Here is a 15,857-nt window from a genome sequence, read left to right as displayed (position 1 = left end):
GGACAGGGCCACAGGGACCACTGTCAGGGGTAAGCACTTGTCAGAAAATAATACTGGTAGATATACACTTATGTCGTAAACATAGAATGAGTAGCACCAAAATTATAAATGCAACACAGGTCCAGTAATCACTGGAACAGAGTCAAGACCTCCTACGCAACCCTAAAATACTGTAGGTAATCCCGCAGGTAACTAGGACCTTATCATCAGGACCTAAAAAAAAGGAATACCAACACCTAAGCAATTCAATCTTAGCAAAGGGAAGGAAACCTAAACATAAAATGAAACATCAACAATCCTCTATGCAGGTCTCATTTAGCAAAAGGGGATAACCATAAAAATACCTAATCAGGTCACTTTTAGAAAAGGTAAGCGGAATCAACAATCCTCTATGCAGGTCACATTTAGCAAAAGGGGATAACCATAAAAATACCTAATCAGGTCACTTTTAGAAAAGGTAAGCGGAATCAACAATCCTCTATGCAGGTCACATTTAGCAAAAGGGGATAACCATAAAAATACCTAATCAGGTCACTTTTAGAAAAGGTAAGCGGAATCAACAATCCTCTATGCAGGTCACATTTAGCAAAAGGGGATAAACATAAAATACCTAATCAGGTCACTTTTAGAAAAGGTAAGCAGACATAAACAATTGCACATGAGGCATTAAACACAGAGGTGCAGATTAGAACATATGCGCAAGAATCATATAGCAAGAAGTTACAATGCGCGGGGTGCACGTAGCACAACACTCACAAATGTCCTTCAGGCCAACTGGCCTCGAAAGGGGCGGAATGCCCTGAGTCTCAGTGTCAGGGGGGGGGGTCTGCGCAGGCAGCACAGAACACAAAGCCTAAACGTGGCAACTGTCCACTAAGTGCTGGACAGTTGTAAATATGAACTGGGCAAACGTTGGAGCCAGGAGGGCTCAAGAACAAAGTGGGCAAGAAGCCTCTCAGGGGCTTACAAAGCAAATGTGCACTCAAGAGCTCAGCGCTCTAAGAATAATCAAAATGCCCCAGAGCCCCGGGGCTCGAGAATGCAGGTAGGGCAAGGAGCCTCGCCGGGCTCGGCAACAACTCTGTCCTCTGGAGCCTCTCGGGGCTCGAAAAGGACCAATGCGGGCAGGTGGAGCCTCTCTCAGGCTCGTAAATCAAATCACTGGCACTCGAGCCTTGCGGGCTCTAAATAATCAAATGGCCCCTAGGAGCCTCGGGGCTTCAATCTGAATCTCGGGCCTCGTTGGAGTCCCTCACGGGGGACTCGAAAGCAACACCAATGCCCCCTAAGAGCCTCAGGCGGCTCTCTGAACTCTAGCGTGCGCGAGATCGCGCTACGGGGGAGGGCCGGACACCGGCAATGTGTCCCGCGGCCCCTCTCCCTCCTCAGCACTCACTGGGTCTCCTGGCGGCAGCAGCGCGGGGCTCCTCTCCTCACTCGGGAGCCTCCGAGGACGCTGCAGGCTGCTTCCTGCTTCTCCGGCGGGCAGCCAATCACGGCGCGAGTCACTCGGCGAGCCTCCGGCAGCTGTCACCAATCACAGCGCGGCTCTCCGGGTGACGTCAGCGGCTGTCCTCTCTCGGTCCCGGGGCTGCGGCGGTGAACACAGGGCAATGCCGGGTGGGCACCGGCTTTGAGATACGCAAATACAAACGGGGCAATGCCGGGTGGCACCGGCCTTCCAATTAAATATAAAGCGAGGTAGCACTCACTACGCCAAAAATTGGCAAAATCGGCTCCGAGGATGGGTGGGCACCAGCCAGGTCAGTAAAGCGCTCCCAAGCGCTCAGGGGCTCAAGAGGAAGCGCGCTCAGTGCTAAAAAGACAAGCAAAGCGCTATTGAGCGCTGGGGCACCAGGAAAGCGCTCCTAGCGCTATAAATCCAAGAAAAGCGCTTCCAGGCACAGCAAAAGCTCCAGCAGGGTCTGGAGGCAGGCAGAGGGGCAAGGCAGGGCCAGAGCCAGCACACTGGGTCTCCAGGCAGGGAGACAGCCAAGTGGCGGTCCTCTTGGCCCCTGCAGCAGCAGCAGCCCCCTCTGGCAAGATCCTGGAAGGAAATCAAAGACAGGACAAATTGTATGGGGACACAGCCCCTTCTTATACAGCAAAACCCCTTTGTCTCAGGGTGCAGGGTGGGGGGGGAAACCAGTCGCAGCTGGTTCTGAAGTACTCTGTTTACCTCAACCACCCTCTCTATTCACTGGCAGGGCTAGGGCCATCAGTCGCACTACAGGGGGTGGAGCCAGCATTGTCTGGGGAAAGTCCAGGCCCATCAGGGACCAGGTGCACTCCTCCCAAGCCATCAAGCATGCTAATCTCACACTCACCACCGGGCAGACCCATCCAGCCTTCCTGGAGCCAGGCTCACCAGCCAGCTCCTAGCCAATCACACTGCAGACATATTTTACAGTAATATGCCAAGTCCTAGAAATGGCATTTCTACTCATGACACACACATGCCACATACACCATTGCAAAGCATTCATTCCCACGAACACGCACATACCAAATTCGAGCATGCACTCCCCACACATCAGGAACTACTAGGGACACAGACATTCCCCATGCATCCCTATGGGAGAACAGGCCAGCCTAACTACATGCACGCACTTTACTCTGGGACACAGAGAAAAAGTGTGCGCAGACCAGAAAATCATCCACGCATATCACAGATTAAAAGCAAAAAGATTAGGGGTGAACCTGCCTTAAGGGCCAAGTCCAACACAACCCCCTTCCAGCCAAAACGCAGGGCAGACCAATCACCACCGTGATGGACTTACCTGCTTGGGGCGATAAAACACAGACGCGGGCCCGCAACTGCAGGGACACCCTCCTGTTTTACGCCACTGTGAACCCCTGGGGTTCTTTCTAAAGCTATGGTAGGGACTCACTGGATTACCCCACTGGTACTCTCCAGCTGCCCTCGGCCAGGACCAGGCCCTAGGCCACCTAGGTGCCACTGGATCCTGCCAACCCACGAAGTGGGGGGTAGTAACCCCTGGCACATAACAGCCATTTTCCACTCTTCCTGTCTGCAAGACAGGGCTAGACTGCCACTGGTTCTCCAGCCTAGGGTCTACAACCTTAGGTGGACCAGGAGTCTCAGGGAAGGCTCTCCTCCCCTTACCTCTTCTCCTAGGGTTCCTCCTCCTCCTGCGAGGGGTACCCTCTAAACACCATTCTCCCAACCTAGGGTTTAACCCCTCAGGTGGTACTGGGGTCAGAGGTGGGCTTTCCCACCCTCTGCACCCCCTTCCAGAGTCCTGCTCCCTCCCAACCGGGGCGGTACCTCTGGAGAAAGAACTGGAAAGGATACTGGTTACAGTATTCCCACCCTTCAGGTCAGGCAAACCCTGAACCTGGACCTCCAACCTCCGGTCTAGAACCTTTGGTGGAATCACTGCCTGGCACTCCAGGACTTCTGGGGACTCACATCCTATCCCCCAATTACTCCTTTCACTGGACTTCTGTACTCTCCCTACTGGAGCAGTACTGCCAGACTCTACAACCATGGAAGCTCCGCTCACAGATGCTCCAGGTCCCCCACACACTAGGAGATCTCCCTCAAGTGGACTAACAGGTAAGCATAGGTCCCCACCCTGGTGTTCCCTAAAGAAACCATCCAGGCTCTGAGGCAGGGCTTCGGGCATCTGGGGACTCTCGGTCTCACACTCACTTCCGCTCCACTGAGACAGACAGCAAGCCCCTACACCCTCCTCACTATACTGAGACCTAGCTGGGCTACTCTCACCCTCCTCCACCACGCTGGGTTGGAGAAAACCTGACCCACTATTATTGGAATCACTCACTAGCGGCGCTAAGGAACCTCCTGCACCTTCCCAGCGCTCTGCTTCATCTGCAAGGTCCCAAGGACAAAAACACTTCAACTTCAGCAGGTGCTGACGCAACTCTGGACAAACAACACTGAGCAACTGCTCTTTGAGGAACATATTTACCACACCGTCCACCTCATCCTCCACCTCATCGTCCAAGTTAGCCTTCAGCCACTCCCACATTGCATCTGAACAGTTATCCACAAAATACTTCCATTTCTGGTGAGACGGTTTCCTAAGGTTCCTAAACCTCAACCTATTCTCCTCCTCTGGAGACACAGGAACCATACTCTGGGAACTGGGAGTGGGACTGTCAACACCAACACTTAAAAAGCTGCCACCACTGGACTCCACCCTCCCTGGGGAATCCAGACAATTACACATGCACTCAGGGGGTAACCTACTCTCTTGCGCTACCTTCTCCCTGAACAAGGCCCTCTCAGCCTCTAGCTTGGCATGCTCCAACCTGAGCTGTTCCAACGCTAGCTGATACTCCCTCTCTTCCTTCCTATCCAACCACTCCTCTGGAGACAGGGAAAGGGATGGGGCGCTGGTACTGACAATGGACCCAGCAAGGGACTCCCTATCTATGGGGTCATCACTCTCTGCTGACATCCATCCACTGTCATCACCATCCAACTCACATTCATCATCAGAATCTTCAGGGCTCCCCACAGACTCACCAACATCATGGCGTGCGGCCCGGGCCCTATCTCTCTCCCTGTGCTCACGATCCCACTGATCCTTTTGCCACAGGATCAGGCTGTCCCTAAGCTGGGACTGAGTAACCAACTCACTCACCTCTATGCCTCCCTTTTCGCAGAATCTGACCAGCTCTAATCTACTGTACCTAAACAGACTACAGAGATCAAAAACTGGCTCCATTTTGGCGGACGTTCTTGGGAAAAGTTTGACATAGGGAACCTGGGGGTCTGAGCTAAACAGGAGAATACAATCACAAAATTCAGCACGATTCCTATCAGTACTTGCACTCCACTGTCCAGCATAACACACACTCATTCACACACAACCCTCCCCTCGGACTGGTAAGGCAGTTTCTACTACCCCTGATTCTCTCAACCTGACCACTAGCGACACAGGTACCAAACTCTGGGAGCAGGGCGGGGAACAAGGTACTGGACAAAATACAAAATGACACCTTTCAGGAGAAGGAAAAATGAACTTCCCTAAAAAAACAATAATCCCCAAAATGCGGTTATCTAAAAAATGCAGAGCTTTGAAGTGTGGCCTGTCGCCACTGTGGTACAGCGCAAACACAAATCCTTATCCTCACCGCTTGCCGCCAATGTTAGAAACGGGACCCTGGCTGGCCAAGACTCGCGTCGAGGTCAGTCAGGGATCACCATTTCTAAAGTCAAGGCAAGGGAGTCACACACCAAGGTAACCCCCACTCGCCCTCTAGGTAACGTGGCGCGAGCAGTCTAGGCTAAACTTGGAGGCGGTATGAGTTAAGTACTTGCGCACGCACCCCAGCAACAACACCCAAGGCCCGCCACAAAGAAAGACTCCACACAAGGATATATAAAAAATAGCCTTTGTATTATAATAAACAAAACACATTAGATAACACATGCAAACTGTACAATGTGCCAGGGGCACAGGCAGAATTTACAAGGGGAATTATGTACAGGACAGGGCCACAGGGACCACTGTCAGGGGTAGGCACTTGTCAGAAAATAATACTGGTAGGTACACACTTATGTCGTAAACATAGAATGAGTAGCACCAAAATTATAAATGCAACACAGATCCAGTAATCACTGGAACAGAGTCAAGACCTCCTACGCAACCCTAAAATACTGTAGGTAATCCCGCAGGTAACTAGGACCTTATCATCAGGACCTAAAAAAAGGAATACCAACACCTAAGCAATTCAATCTTAGCAAAGGGAAGGAAACCTAAACATAAAATGAAACATCAACAATCCTCTATGCAGGTCTCATTTAGCAAAAGGGGATAACCATAAAAATACCTAATCAGGTCACTTTTAGAAAAGGTAAGCGGAATCAACAATCCTCTATGCAGGTCACATTTAGCAAAAGGGGATAACCATAAAAATACCTAATCAGGTCACTTTTAGAAAAGGTAAGCGGAATCAACAATCCTCTATGCAGGTCTCATTTAGCAAAAGGGGATAACCATAAAAATACCTAATCAGGTCACTTTTAGAAAAGGTAAGCGGAATCAACAATCCTCTATGCAGGTCACATTTAGCAAAAGGGGATAAACATAAAATACCTAATCAGGTCACTTTTAGAAAAGGTAAGCAGACATAAACAATTGCACAGGAGGCATTAAACACAGAGGTGCAGATTAAAACATATGCGCAAGAATCATATAGCAAGAAGTTACAATGCGCGGGGTGCACGTAGCACAACACTCACAAATGTCCTTCAGGCCAACTGGCCTCGAAAGGGGCGGAATGCCCTGAGTCTCAGTGTCAGGGGGGGGGGTCTGCGCAGGCAGCACAGAACACAAAGCCTAAACGTGGCAACTGTCCACTAAGTGCTGGACAGTTGTTAATATGAACTGGGCAAACGTTGGAGCCAGGAGGGCTCAAGAACAAAGTGGGCAAGAAGCCTCTCAGGGGCTTACAAAGCAAATGTGCACTCAAGAGCTCAGCGCTCTAAGAATAATCAAAATGCCCCAGAGCCTCGGGGCTCGTGAATGCAGGTAGGGCAAGGAGCCTCGCCGGGCTCGGCAACAACTGTGGCCTCTGGAGCCTCTCGGGGCTCGAAAAGGACCAATGCGGGCAGGTGGAGCCTCTCTCAGGCTCGTAAATCAAATCACTGGCACTCGAGCCTCGCGGGCTCTTAATGAACAAATGGCCCCTAGGAGCCTCGGGGCTTCAATCTGAATCTCAGGCCTCGTTGGAGTCCCTCACGGGGGACTCGAAAGCAACACCAATGCCCCCTAAGAGCCTCAGGCGGCTCTCTGAACTCTAGCGTGCGCGAGATCGCGCTACGGGGGAGGGGCGGACACCGGCAATGTGTACCGCGGCCCCTCTCCCTCCTCAGCACCCACCGGGTCTCCTGGCGGCAGCAGTGCGGGGCTCCTCTCCTCACTCGGGAGCCTCCGAGGACGCTGCAGGCTGCTTCCTGCTTCTCCGGCGAGCAGCCAATCACGGCGCGAGTCACTCGGCGAGCCTCCGGCAGCTGTCACCAATCACAGCGCGGCTCTCTGGGTGACGTCAGCGGCTGTCCTCTCTCGGTCCCGGGGCTACGGCAGTGAACACAGGGCAATGCCGGGTGGGCACCGGCTTCGAGATACGCAAATACAAACGGGGCAATGCCGGGTGGCACCGGCCTTCCAATTAAATATAAAGCGAGGTAGCACTCGCTACGCCAAAAATCGGCAAAATCGGCTCCGAGGCCGGGTGGGCACCGGCCAGGTCAGTAAAGCGCTTCCAAGCGCTCAGGGGCTCAAGAGGAAGCGCGCTCAGCGCTAAAAAGACAAGCAAAGCGCTATTGAGCGCTGGGGCACCAGGAAAGCGCTCCTAGCGCTATAAATCCAAGAAAAGCGCTTCCAGGCACAGCAAAAGCTCCAGCAGGGTCTGGAGGCAGGCAGAGGGGCAAGGCAGGACCAGAGCCAGCACACTGGGTCTCCAGGCAGGGAGACAGCCAAGTGGCGGTCCTCTTGGCCCCTGCAGCAGCAGCAACCCCCTCTGGCAAGATCCTGGAAGGAAATCAAAGACAGGACAAATTGTATGGAGACACAGCCCCTTCTTATACAGCAAAACCCCTTTGTCTCAGGGTGCAGGGTGGGGGGAAAACCAGTCGCAGCTGGTTCTGAAGTACTCTGTTTACCTCAACCACCCTCTCTATTCACTGGCAGGGCTAGGGCCATCAGTCGCACTACAGGGGGTGGAGCCAGCATTGTCTGGGGAAAGTCCAGGCCCATCAGGGACCAGGTACACTCCTCCCAAGCCATCAAGCATGCTAATCTCACACTCACCACCGGGCAGACCCATCCAGCCTTCCTGGAGCCAGGCTCACCAGCCAGCTCCTAGCCAATCACACTGCAGACATATTTTACAGTAATATGCCAAGTCCTAGATATGGCATTTCTACTCATGACACACACATGCCACATACACCATTGCAAAGCATTCATTCCCACGAACACGCACATACCAAATTCAAGCATGCACTCCCCACACATCAGGAACTACTAGGGACACAGACATTCCCCATGCATCCCTATGGGAGAGCAGGCCAGCCTAACTACATGCACGCACTTTACTCTGGGACACAGAGAAAAAGTGCGCACAGACCAGTAAATCATCCACGCATATCACAGATTAAAAGCAAAAAGATTAGGGGTGAACCTGCCTTAAGGGCCAAGTCCAACACAGGGGAAAACCCACTCTAGAAAAAATGGAAATGAGGGCCTTGGCTATATTTTGGGTGGTGGCTTGGCGCAAGGGTACTGCTTCCGGGAAACGGGTGGCATAGTCCACCAGCACAAGAGCATATTGTAGGAGAGTAGGGTCTGCAATCCTATGATCACCCAGATTTTTGCTTTTTGCTTCACTGGTTTACGACTTTCCCTGGCTGTGGGCTTGCCAATCAGACCCACAGCCTAGCTGTTCTCTCACTAAATTCAAACATGTACCTTAGGCGCATTACCAATTGGTACTGGGCCACCTTATCAGACTCTGTACCCAGAGCATAGGTGTACCCAGGGCCTACCAGGGGCTGCAGCATGTATTAATCCACCCCTGGCTGGCCATCTAAATCTGACACAACTGGCTGCAAGACAGCTGGGGCAAGGAGGTGTAATCACCCTTTGCTTTAGATATAGTATACCTATATCTAAACCTAAAATGGACACATGTATTCCTATCAGTCATTCCTATGGCAGGCCTTATCAATCCTGAAGGCAGAGTGCTTGGAATTATGTGAGATGGTGCTCTGGCATGAGCTGAGCTTGTCTGCAGCTTGCGGAACCAAGTCCTAATAGCTGTTCCATGATAACGCGTACCATATACTCTTAAGTGCATTATAATCCTTGCGGTTATATGCCAACACTGGTATCGCTTTATCAAAACATGTCGAGTAAGGTGTCATACGAATTGGAATACTAACCCCTCGCCAATTCTGGTGACGGGGTTAGCATTCCACCCTTCTAGAGGGACACGACATGGAAGTAACTGCGCACCCCGGTTAAAGTTAACTCAAGCCTCAGCTCCACAAAGTGGATGCTGCCACCACAGACACAAGTCTGACCTCCTGCGAGGAGTGCTTGGACAAAGGGTTTCCTGTCAGGGGCGGTGCTAGCACCATCCCAGACAGGGTTTTGTGTATCCTGGGTAGGCAGGGCTGAATAGGAAGGTGACTGCAAGTGGCACCACGGTGCTCACTGTGCATAGGCCGGCTAGAACCAGTTCCAGGGGCATACCAGCCCCTGAGCTGGGGAAAGCCCGGCATGGGAGAGGGGTGTAACCACCCCCTTTCCTGGTCCCACCCATGGGCAGGACCTAGTCGCGTGCCAGCCCCTTTTCCTAGTATAAAGTTAGGAGGGGGCCCCCTTCCAAATTAGATCATCTTTGAATCCTGAAACTACTTTCTACGAAAGGAACTCTCAACTTCTTCTCAAGATTTCTCCCTTGTGACTAAGGAGTAGTCACCCTGCATCCGCAGGCACCATCTAAGAAAACTGCGGTTTGCTGCAAGTCCTTCCTCCGGAATCCGACTGACCAGCACAACGAGACCCGGCTTCCCTGGCACCTCTGACCTCTACCTACCTCTACAGCTAAGCTGAGAACCGTAGGTGCGACGAGACCTCGAGGGACCGGCCATCTTCAGAACTGCACGACGCTTGTCCAGCACGACCGCCGAGGGATCCTTGAGTGAGTGCTTTGGGGTCCGAGAAGCCCCGACCCTGAGCAGCTCCAGCACCGAAGTCCAGCCCCCCAGCATCCACGAGATCGGCGTGGGGCCCTTCTGCTTTTTAAGCTCACCGTGTTGTCCAGGTCACTTGCCCGTTGGCTAGTGGCCCTCCTGACGATGAACTTCGACACTTCCGCTGCTGGTCTGGTTGCTCCAGGCTGGCCCTTGCTCCCCTCCAAAAGAGGAGCACCCCGGACCCTCCTGGTCCACTCCAGACGCCATCTTGAGTCCACCGCGTGGGCTTGCATTTGCCAAGACTTGTTGCCCCAATCCTGGGCCCAGCAACGTCGACAGCAGATACCACCGTGGGACAGCTCGGCCTCCATCCTGGTCGCCGACAACGCCTCCTGTAAGTATGGGCGGAAAATCCGTTCCGCTCGCGGATTTTGCGGATTTTCGGTAAATTCGCAATCCGCGAGATTCGCGAATTTCCCACAAAATCCGCAAATCCACGAGCAGCGGATTTTATGGCTTGCTCGCACTGTTCGCGTGAGTTCGCGGCTTCCCAGTTCAACTTCGCGCCCCGTGAATAAGCGCTAAATTGCAGAAATACGATATTAGCAAAACTGAAACTACTTACCAGGTCCAAAAGTTCAAGCTCATCATTAGTAGCCATTTCCTGTAGTGCTTCCTGAGGGGCCCCTCCAGAGTTCAGTTGCCTACTTGCAACTATTATGTGACCCTGCTCTGACCCTCAGAATAGTTACACATATGCCACAAAGGTCCTGAATTACAGCTAAGGGAGAGAAGCAGGAGCCAGGCTGGAAGTTCAAATCCAGTGACACATTAATCAGCCCCTAATTTATTATTGTCAGTTGGGGCAGGGCAGGTGTTGTAACTAATTTTGCAACAATGAAAGCACTTAGCAAGTGCAAAAGATCACTAATCAGGAAGCACTAAGGAAGCAGGTGCCAGCTAAAAAAATATTCTGTGACACATTAATCAGCCCCAAATTAATTCAGGTCACTTGAGGCAGGGAAGGTGTGCTTTGCTTTGCCACAATAATGTACACTGGACAACCAGAGGGTGCTGTGATGAAACAGAGGGTGGCATGGGTGAGCCAGAGGGTGGCATGTGGTGACAGAGGGTGGCAGTGATGAAGAAGAGTGTTCCAAACAGGCTGGACACGTAGAAACAACAAGTTCGCAAAACTTGCGACCCGACAGGTAAGTTCGCGTTTGCGAAATTGTACAAAAACCCTCGCGACCTGGCAGAAACACGCACGAACACAAAAAAAAAAATCCGCTAATTCGCGAGAATTCGCGGATTTTGCGGATTGCGAGTTTGCAAACCCGCAAAATTCGTGAACGCGAGATTCGCAAAATTCGCCCATGCTTAGCCTCCTGGTCCGAGAGACTGCAGAGCACAGCGTCGCCCACTCACCTGGCAGAGGTGACTCCATCTGGTGCCATCCTGGTGCCCATCTAATCACTTGCTAGTGATTCAGAACTTGGTCCCCACTGCTTACAGGTATCCATCTTCAACGATCCAGGCTTGGATCTCATCGAACCATCTTCACTGGTCGCCTGCCAGCAACTTCTTCTTTCAGGCTCCTGGTTCATCAACGCGGATTCCCGTCGACACTTGAACCCTATGCAGCCGCAGCCCCTGGGCTAGGTAAACCGAGTACCACGGTGCTCCAGCGTAGATCCACTCTCTAAGTGTCTAGATCCACTTTCGTTTTTGACCTACCTAGTCGGGTTCGCCCGAGAACACTAACTTTTGCTTTTACTAGTATCCATAGACTTTGTCCCGCATCCCGCGTGAGAGTGCACACTCTGCACCCGAGTTCCCTAGGCCTCCTGCTAGTAATCTGAAGGTTCAGTAGTCCAGTCCTAGCGATTCCAAAGCCTCTGAGATTAGTTACTTACCTGCTAGTAATTCGTATTCCACTTTTAGAGTATATGGTTTTTCGTGCCCCTCGGGCATTTGTGTAAATTGTGCAACTTAAAGTATTTTCGTAAGAGTTTTGTTGTGTGCTTAGCACCCTGTCCTCATAAAGAGTACAGGGCTGTTGTGATCTAAATAAATAACGGTTTATTTTCATAACAACTTGTGTGGTGTCCTTTCACTGGTGTTCAAGGGGTATATGTGATGGTATAACAGCTGGCTTAACACGCCCTCTAGAGCTTAGCCTGAAGACTGCTTGTATCCACGCTACTAGGATAGCTGGTCTATAAGGTTGACTTACAACCAATCATCAATAAGGGTTGTTTGGACTGATACATAGTGATCACTAGAATAGTGAGCACTGCATATCGGGCCAACTTCTCACATTGGTGAGCAGCGGTTGGGATTTGAGCTTGCTGTTGTTTTACCACACGTATCCTAAGAATATCATTGTGAAAGATCACATAAGTACCAAGGTACATATAACTTAGCTTAGAATACTCTGAGTTCTACTGAACCAGCTGTTGTAGTTCAACAAGGCTTAGCACACCTTGACTACAACTCTTAGCAAGGGATCAGTAGGTAAACATATAGTGTAGGTAGGTGCATCACTTACACCACACTAGAAAAGCATGTCAGACAAAGGAGGAAACTCTGAGTCTCCCCTTCTGTCAGTTGACCCTCCACAGGTCACTTCAAGATATGCAGCTCTTAGCTTCCAGGAGATGAGACAGATATGTACCTCCAGGAAGCTAAAACAGGGTTCTAACCCTACCATTCCCTTTCTGATTGGTCTCTTAGAGACTTATGATGCCAGAAGAACTGCTAACCCAGATTCTTCTAATCCAGATGGGAAAATGCCTCCCTTAGAGGGAACCCTAGGTGACCCTGACCTCATCCATCTCTCTGCAGAAGGTGAAGAGGAGGAAGAGGAAGAGGAGTTATCAGGGGATGAGGCAGACAAAGGTCAGGTAGAAGTCAGTAGACTCACTAGGACCAACTTAAGCAGGCATGAGAATGGATTTGGGGGACCCTCAGGCCCACTCTCAGGCAGGCTTAACATTGGGAGTGGACGAGTTAGGTCTCTATCCAGAGGCTCTAACAGATCCATGCATACCAATGGCTCTCAGACCTCTTCTCACAGAGGGATGACATCCCCTCAGAGAAGAGAGCATGAAGCTAAGATGAAGGAAGTCAATCTGAGGATTGAAAGGGAAGAACTTGCCCTGGCCAAAGAGAGACTAGCCTTTGCAAGAGAGCAGAAATTGAGTGGGACAGAACCCACTGGTGGCAGCATTATCATTAGAGAAAAGGACAGGGGTTTAGACACTAGACACCTGAGTAAGATAGTGCCCCACTTTAAGCAAGGGTATGACATCCACAAATGGATGACTGCTTTGGAGAGGGCCTGCACTGTACAGTGTGTCCCCCAGAGTCAGTGGGCAGTTATCTTGTGGCTCTCCTTTGAAGGCAAAGGTAGAGATAAGCTCCTCACTACTAGAGCTGAGGACGCTAACAATTACCAAGTCCTGAAAAATACACTGGTTGATGGGTTTGGCTTAACCACTGAGCAGTACAGGTTGCTGTTCAGGGATACCCAGAAAATTCAGTCTCAGGATTGGTCTGACTTTGTAGATTGTGCCACTAAGGCTTTGGAGGGCTGGTTGCTGGGCAGTAAGGTTACTGATTACACAGGATTATACAATCTGATCATGAGGGAACAGATTTTAAATAATTGTCAGAACCAGTTGTTGCATCAGCACCTTGTTGATTCAGATCTGACCTCTCCCCAAGAATTGGGAAAGAAGGCAGACAGATGGGTCAGAACAAGGGTCAAGCAGAACCAGAACCAGAACAAGGGTGGTCAGAAGAAAGCAGACCAGAAGGGTAATACTAAGAATGAGCAAAATGACCAGAAGTCTTCGACAGGTCCCCAACAAACCAAAGAGGGTGGGGGTCAGGCTTCACAGCAGAAAAAGAAGACCCAAGAAGGCCAGTCTAAAAGGTGGTGCCAGTACTGTAAAAGTAAAACTCACTGGTTTAGTGAGTGCACCAAGAAAGGAGGACAATCTCCTGCCACTACAGCCCCTAAGACACATGCACCCCCAAGTACAGTAAGTAGTGGTAGTGTACCTCCCAAGGGGCTAGTTGGGTTAACCCTGGGATCTGGGGGGTCTGACAACTTAGTTAGCACACTCACTCAGGCTGTCCTTGTCTGTACAGGGGATATGGATATGTCCCCTGATGTCAGTCCCAATACTTTGGGCAAATACAGACAGACACCTTTGATAAATGGAAAAATGGCTCAGGCCTACAGGGACACTTGTGCCAGTGTCACAATGGTGACACCTAACTTTGTGGACCCTGGACAGATCATGCTAGGTACAGATTACCTAGTGACCAATGCCAGCAATGTCACTACCAATCATAGTATGGCAATTGTTGATTTCTCCTGGGGAGGGGTAATTGGCCAAAAGAAAGTTGTGGTTAGTTCAGACCTCCCAGTTGATTGTCTGTTGGGCAATGATTTGGAAACATCCCTATGGTCAGAAGTGGAGCAGAGGACTCACATGGAAATGTTAGGCTTGTCAGCACATGTGCTTGCTGTGACTATGTCACAGGCCAGAAGATGCCCCACTGAACAGGTGCTGGATACTGGAACAATGGACCAGACACCTTCCAAGAAGAAGAGCAGTAGGGTAAAGGCATTGCCTTCCCCCTTGCCCCAGGTTGTGGATCAAGTCTCAGAGGAGGCTGACCTATAGGAACTGAGGGAAACTGAGCCTAAAGAACTTGATCAAGGTGAGTTTCTGGGCTCAGGGGGACCCTCAAGAGAAGACCTGGGGAAGGAACAGTTAGACTGCCCTTCCCTTGAACCCCTCGGACAGCAGGCTGCTGCTGAGGCTGCAGGGAACGCCACAGGTACCCACAAGGTATACTGGGATGATGGACTCCTGTACACTGAGGCAAGAGACCCCAAACCTGGTACAACCAGGAGGCTGGTTATCCCCTTGTCTCAGAGAGGTTTCCTTCTTGCCTTGGCCCATGAGATTCCCTTAGCAGGACACTTAGGCCAGACATAGACTTGGGACAGACTTGTCTCACACTTTCACTGGCCTCACATGAATGAAGATACCAAGGAGTTTTGTCGCTCCTGTGTCACTTGCCAAGCCAGTGGTAAGTCAGGTGGCACAACAAAGGCCCCCCTTATACCACTACCTGTGGTGGGGGTACCCTTTAAAAGAGTGGGGATTTACATTGTTGGTCCAATGGAACCCCAGACAGCATCAGGGCACAAGTTTATACTGGTGGTAGTGGATCATGCCACCAGGTATCCTGAAGCTATTCCACTTAGGACCACTACAGCACCTGTAGTGGCAAGGGCCCTAGTTGGAGTGTTCTCCAGAGTGGGCTTCCCTAAGGAGGTTGTTTCTGACAGAGGTGCAAACTTCATGTCAAGTTATCTGACTGCTATGTGGAAGGAATGTGGTGTCAACTACATGTTCACTACACCCTATCATCCACAATGCAATGGGCTTGTTGAAAGGTTCAACAGGACCCTAAAAGGGATGATTCATGGACTACCTGAAAAGCTCAGGCGTAGATGGGATGTCCTGATACCCTGCCTTTTGTTTGCTTACAGAGAGGTCCCACAGAAGGGGGTTGGCTACAGCCCTTTTGAACTTCTGTATGGGCATCCTGTGAGAGGACCCCTGTGTTTGGTGAAGGAAGGATGGGAGAGACCTCTCAAAAAGCCTGCAACCAACATAGTGGACTATGTACTTGGTCTCCGCTCCAGGATAGCTGAGTATATGGAAAAGGCATCTGAAAACCTTAAGGCCAGCCAAGAACTCCAAAAAGCTTGGCATGACCAAAAGGCTGTCCTGACTGTGCATCAGCCTGGACAGAAGGTGTGGGTGTTGGAGCCAGTGGCCCCAGCAGCACTCAAAGACAAATGGTCTGGGCCCCACACAATCATTGAGCAAAAGGGAGAGGTCACCTACCTGGTGGACCTTGGAACTCCCAGGAGCCCCCTCAGGGTGCTCCATGTAAATAGGCTCAAGGCATATGTTGACAGGAAGGACATGAGCTTGCTCATGGCCACAGATGAGGGACAGGAGGAGGAGAGTGACTGTCTCCCAGACCTGCTCACTCAGAATCCTGATGATGGATCAGTGGATGGTGTTGTCTTTTGTGGCAGCCTCTCTGAACATCAGCAGAA

The 15,857-nt window shown here is 51.1% G+C and overlaps 1 pseudogene; it reads left to right on the top strand.

Annotated features, from left to right (window-relative positions):
• Positions 1–15,857, top strand: part of LOC147668185 (uncharacterized) — a 44,451-nt pseudogene that overhangs the window by 647 nt on the left and 27,947 nt on the right.

This window comes from Lissotriton vulgaris, unplaced genomic scaffold (assembly GCF_964263255.1).
Source record: "Lissotriton vulgaris unplaced genomic scaffold, aLisVul1.2 SCAFFOLD_688, whole genome shotgun sequence".
Classification (NCBI taxonomy): Eukaryota; Metazoa; Chordata; class Amphibia; order Caudata; family Salamandridae; genus Lissotriton; species Lissotriton vulgaris.
This window is presented reverse-complemented; position numbering and strand designations above follow the sequence as displayed.